This window comes from Peromyscus maniculatus, chromosome X (assembly GCF_049852395.1).
Source record: "Peromyscus maniculatus bairdii isolate BWxNUB_F1_BW_parent chromosome X, HU_Pman_BW_mat_3.1, whole genome shotgun sequence".
Lineage (NCBI taxonomy): Eukaryota > Metazoa > Chordata > Mammalia > Rodentia > Cricetidae > Peromyscus > Peromyscus maniculatus.
Genome location: NC_134875.1, coordinates 73,488,421 through 73,495,158, shown reverse-complemented (window position 1 = coordinate 73,495,158; position 6,738 = coordinate 73,488,421).

Here is a 6,738-nt window from a genome sequence, read left to right as displayed (position 1 = left end):
ACTTGGTAGCCCAGGCTGGCCTCGAACTCAGAGATCCACCTGCCTCTGCCTCCCGAGTGCTGGGATTAAAGGCGTGCGCCACCACCACCCGGCTAAAGTATTTTATAATAAACATGCATGTGAGTCATGAGGGTTTCATAGCTTTTAAACTATAGAATGCAGTAGGCTGGGTTATTAGTATACTCAGGAATTATATTTGTCAATTTTTCATAAATAATGTCATTGTCTCATCATCAGTAAGGCAGACACAGAAAAAATGTTTTCTGTGAGTGGCAGTGAACCAGAATTATTGCATATTTTTATCAGATGACAACATTAGTAGAGTTTATGATCCAATGATTGCATAGTTTTCCTTACATATGCACACATCTGCTAAATCCGGCACCACCGAAGCCCATTGTCACCATATTTAAACTACCAAACTAACAAAACATTTTTTTTCTGCATAAACAAAAGCACCAGTGTCAGATGAATCACTGTCACTTTGAGGTCTGTAAGCTAAAGAAAACTTACTCAAAAATAGTTTATAGCAACACAAGTCTCTTAACACTATGAACAATAATCACTAGCATTACAAAAGGAAGCTTAAAAAACACATTATTGCAAATTGCATGTCTAAAAAGGAAATTATAATTAATGCAGAACTACTGTCCTGTTTTCTTTGAATAGAAATCTTTCTGCTGTGAAGCTAGTGTTTGTGGTGGTGATAAAAATCTTCAAACACAAATGTTTTGGTTAACAGAACATAACTAAAACTAGAGAGAGACCAGTTTACTGTAGAATAATTGCAAATTGCATAAAGTGTAACTTGAATCAGCTTCAATCTTTTCATTTCAATATATATAGAAATACTTAGCCATTATCTCTTTTCTGTTTATAAACTTCATTCTTCAAGTGCATGAACATTGCTGTTTTTGCAAGATAATCAGTGTCACAGAAGCAATCATTACACCATACAAGAAATATGTTTTAAGTGCCAGTTTTAGTAACAAAATGATTATTTGTACTGTCGGATTTGTCAGCTTGTTCAATACAGAAGTATTTGGAACACATTTGCATTTTCATGGTCCTTGCAAAGCAAACAAAACAGAAAACTATGAATAATTTGGTGGAAATTTCATGAACTTTTGCTAAAAAGCTTGCTGTTCTTATTTTAGCTATTTAATTATAATGTCATATTAACAGAAAGCAGCATGCCCAATTCTTCATGGATGAATAAGCACATTCAATAAAGAAGATTTAACAGAGTAAATCAAACACTGGATTAAACGTTTTCTGCATAACAGACCACAAAATGGGCATTCATTTTACCAATGGATACTTGGTACTAGAAGCAAAGAGAAATGCATACCAACATAATTAAACTGAATATTCAGTAGCCCAATTCTGAAGTTCTTGATATTTTATCAAATTAACATTGAGTTAATCATAATTTCCTAAATGTATCCAAGAATACACATTGGAAAGATTAAATATAAGCTCTATTCATTTGCATTTCATTGTTCAGTAAATTATTTCCTTCTGTGTTATCCTTGAAGTATAAACCATGTAAATTTTCTGTATTTGGTTTCACAAAGTAAAAAAAAAAAGTTAAAACACATGGAGGTACTCCATTATTTTTGTGATGCTTTGTGCTGCTGGAAATCAAACCCAGGACCTCATGTTTCCTAAACATTTACTCTACAATTAAGCTATAACTCCAGCCTCGCTAATCTTTAACAATAGGTTTGGATTTTAAAGTGATATATTTGTATCATGTTAACTTCACATTATAAAATGGTGGAACTATTACATCTAAATATAATTTAATCTACTAGTCATTGTACAAATAATAGTATCAAAATAAACATTGGAGCACAAGGGCAAATAAGCAGTGTCCTTGGTTTTGCAGAGAAGGAAAGAAAATGCTACTGTAAAAAATACTATAGAACTATCCAGTGCATACAATTTTATAAAGCCATGGAAACACATTAATGAAAACTTCCTCAATGTGTAAATTACAAATGACAAATTTTTATCAAATAAATATGTAAAAATATGGCAGGTAGTTTCCAAGATGGTCCTTTTTGTCTGCATGTCATGGGATTGATACTCTTACATATTTTCTTATCACATCAACTTGGATGACTATTCTTCAAATAGGATCTTGTGGAATAGGCAGAATGTGACTGTAGAAGTCTGGATCCATGGTATTATAGTTTTCACCACCTGACTTTTTTTCAGGACCACTTGCTCTAGGAAAAGACCATTTCCAATTCATGACAATGTGAAACAATTTTATTAATAGATCCATGTGACCAGATTCTCTATCCAGGTGAAGCATAGATCTAAGGTCTCTTGCCAATAGACATTGGTGTGAGCTGCCTCTGGTGGAATTTTCGGCAACAAAACTAAATTCTCTACATTTCCTCACATAAATGTTGAGATGACAAGGTTAATCATTTTATAGCGCTAAGTTTTTAAATGATTTCTGTTTAGCAGCACATAAATTTCAGAAACAATGAAACACTAGAACCCATCTTAAAATGGTATTTGAATCAAGCTTTCTCATTGAGAGAATTGTGTTATACACAAGAAATTATGCTCTCAATCCCTCTGAAGTATTTTAGTAAGGTAAATCTTACTTCCAAGTTTCCAGATTTATCTAGTTTTGCTACTTCCCTACCTTTACAGTATGGTCCAGCAAAGCTGGTCTGTTCACTAGTTCCTAAATTGTTGTATGTCTCCAGGTCTTTGTTCGAATTGTTTTCTCTGACCAAAAAGCACTCTGTTTCTTGTTTTATTTTTTACCCTAACCTTGTTGTAGAAAATCACATGTGTGGGAACAGAGAGATGACTCAGAGGGGGAAAAGCAAACAAACAAACAAAACAAAACAAAACATTTGTCACACAAGCCTGAAAATGTGAGTTTAATTTTTAGGCCCCATAGTGAAAGGAGAGGACCAGCTTTCAAAAGTGCTTCCTGACCTCCACATGCACTCCAGGGTGGGAACACACACACACACACACACACACACACACACACACACACACACACACACACACACACACAGTCACAATTTAAAAATCACATTTTCCCTCCTTCCCTCCCTCCCTCTCCCTCCCCATCTCTCTCTCCCTCCACTGTCTCTATCTATCTATCTATCTATCTATCTATCTATCTATCTATTTATCTCCTCTCTCCTTTCTCATTCTCTGGAATTGGTCATCAGGGTTGAAGGAGAATGATAAAGAACTGTACAGTCATAATGAAGGGTAAAGGGGGCACCACTATCATCCTGATGAAAGACAAAATAAACTGTATTTTCTCCCAAACAGGGCAGCCATACAGAGAATATGGAGAAGGCCACCTGACTCCAGTAATGAGTCATAGCTATTATATTGCAAAAATGCATGGAAAGAACTACAGGAATAAATAAGCTTGCCTCTTGTCCCTTCTCTCCTTTATTCTCTATCCATGGTTCTATATTTTATGAATTCAACAAAAAGACCAGAAATGCATTACAGAGTCAAAAGGATAGATAATGGACCTAAACATACAAATGAAAACATATGCAGGGCATTAACTTGAGCCAAGTGTTCAAATGTAGACCAATCACTGTGGTCCAGGACATGATAGGATAATTGTCTAGCTTAGGTTATCTGATCACTGAAGGAGTGGAGATGAAGTGGAAGCAATGGCCAGCAATAATAGAGCCCTCATGATTCTATATATATGAATATGTCCATTGCAATCATAATGCTGCACTAGATTCTCCTGGGGAGCACTTACTGAATTAGAACTGAAAATATGTTTTTACATTAAAAGCTCAAAGAAAAACATACAATTTACTCATTTAAGTAAACAACTCAATGGTATTTAACATCTTAGTGGAACCACTGACACCAGTTTTAGAAAACATATGCTTTAGCTTTCACCTTCTTTCTTCTGTCAGTGTCCCTCAGACCCAGACAATTGCTAGTTTAGTTTTTAATCTGTGTAGGTTTTTCTCTCCTGGGAGTTCTCTATTGGCTTATTTCACATTAACATAATGAATGCAAGGTTCAGCCACTATTCCATTGTGTCGATACACCACAGTTTTTTTATTCACTCATCAATTAGTGGACTTTGAATTGTTTCATCTTTGGGCTATTAAGAATAATACAACTATAAAAATTTGTGAAAAAGTCTTTTCGGTAGGCATGTTTTCATTATTGTTGGGTATATATCTGCAATTAAAGTGAACTGGTTATGTGATAAATGTGTTTAATGGCTTGAAAAACTTCCAGAATTTTCTATTAAGTGACTTTACCATTTATCAGTCTCAGAAGAATTGTGGTAGGGTTCTGATTTCTCACACCTGATGTTTTAATTCTGGCCATCCTAATGGTATGAAATAACATCTCATTGTAATATTGATTTTCATTTTCCTAATGACTAATTATCTGAAGCAAGTATTCAGACTAATATTTATTTCTAAGGTTTATTACTAAGGAAGCTTTGTTTTTTTTTTCTTTGTTGCTACTGCTGTGTTTTATCCCTGAGGTCAGCTTAGTTAAGATATGTCTACCTTGCTTTTTTGATTCTGTGAATGAAATATGAATGGAAAATTGATGGATATAAAGCCTATATATAGTAAGAACTACTATGCATTGTAGCTAGAGTTTTCCTGCCTTGCCCACAGTCAGGACAGATCTTTGTCACCTGCCAGTCCCACAGCCGCTCAGACCCAACCAAATAAACACAGAGACTTATATTGCTTACAAACTGTATAGCCCTGGCAGGCTTCTTGCTAACTGTTCTTATAGCTTAAATTAATCCATTTCCATAAATCTATACCTTGTCACGTGGCTCCTGGCTTACTGGCATCTTCACATGTGGCTTGTCATGGTGGCGGCTGGCAGTGTCTCTGACTCAGCCTTCCACTTCCCAGAATTCTTCTCCTCCTTGTCCTGCCTATACTTCTTCCTGCCTGACTAGTGGCCAATCAGTGTTTTATTTACTAACCAATCAGAGCAACACATTTGCCATACAGAACATCCCACAGCAATGCATAAAACACTATCACACTACGTCATAATGAATAAGAAATTGATGTATTTTTTCTGCAAGAAAGAAATATAAGTGGTTTATTTTGTTTGGTTTATTTGTCACCTGTTTTCTTCCTATACTTGAATATGTGCATTAGTCAGGGTTCTCTAGAGGAGCAGAATAAATAGAATGAATACTTATTTAAAGGGGGATTTATTACATTGCATTGCATGATACAATCTGAGTAGTCCAGTGATAACTGTCTTCACACTGTAAAGGTTAAGTACCCAGGGATGCTCAATCCACAAGTCTGGATGCCTCAGCAATCCCAAACTGGCACTGAAGGTCTGGAGGATGCCTGGGAGCTGCTCATCTTCAGGTCACATGAAAGAGACAAAGAAGATGGGATCCAACAGCAATGAATCATAGTCACAGAAGCAGCAACAACATAGATGAACTTGTCAGTGAGACACAAAAGCAAGTAGGCAAAACTCAAAAAACCTTTCCCTTGTACTTCATGATATCTGAGCCAATACCAGAAAGTTCTACCCACATTTAGGGTGAGTCATCTCATTTTAAATAAACCAATCAAGAACTAATCAAGAATATCCCATACAGGCTTTTCCAGAGGCTTGCATTTAGTTGATTCCAGATCTAGTCCTGTTGACAACCAAGTATAACTAGTTGTCACACTATGTGACTCAGGCTTACAAATTAATTACATTTAAATTATTAAATTTGTAATTCTCTTGCTTCTGCCTTCTGAATTCTGGGATGTCAAGAGTGTGCCATTGAGCTGGGTTTGCAAATCATTTATAATATCAGACACAATAAATGCCATTAACAAAAGAATAGACAAGATGTCATGAACATGCAAAGGATAAAGTTCATTCTTTTGCTTGTAGAACTGGGATAAATCTTCAAAAACAGTAAGTCATGAAGATAAAAATGTATTTGCAGAATAGAAGAGAAGGCATATGTGACTGTAACTCAATGAAAACAGTCCTAATTTGTGGTGGTATTCTAATTGTACTGAAATGTGATTTTGATTGTATGTTAATAAATAAAGTTGCTCGGGGGTCAGAGCTATTAGAGCCATAGACAGAGTGTGGTGGTGGTGGCGCATGCCTTTAATCCCATAGATCTCTGTGTGTTCAGGGATACAGCCAGCATTGGAGACATATGCCTTTAAGACCTGGGGGGCTGTACATACAGACAGTGACAAGGCAGTCACGTGTTAGGGTTTACAATCAATGAGAAGGCAGAATGACTATGAAATGACTTACACACAGGGAAATAGCTCTCTTTCGGGAAGCTGGGACCACCGCAGGAGGAAGGGTGAGATTTTAGCTCTGAGCTCTGACCTCTTGGCTTTCTCTTTTACATTGGTTCTGTGTTTCTTATTTAATAAGACGGTTAGTTACATCTACACTAAATATTTCTTTGCATGGATATTTTTATAATATAAAATAAGAATTCTTTGATTCTGAATATTTAGTGCTTTTCTTGATGCAATTAAAGTATTAGTTTTCCTGTTTAGTTAAATGATTACACTAAGAATGAGAAGACACCATGTGAGGGAAATATAAAGTAGCTCTCTAACATATAGGCTACAGGTAGTATTTTCAAATGGTACAATGGTGTTTGCTTTTAAAGGATAATTGTTTTTCAAAGTAAGTGAAATGGTTTGATACAATTGTTTTTACTGGACTTCATAATAATTTCAA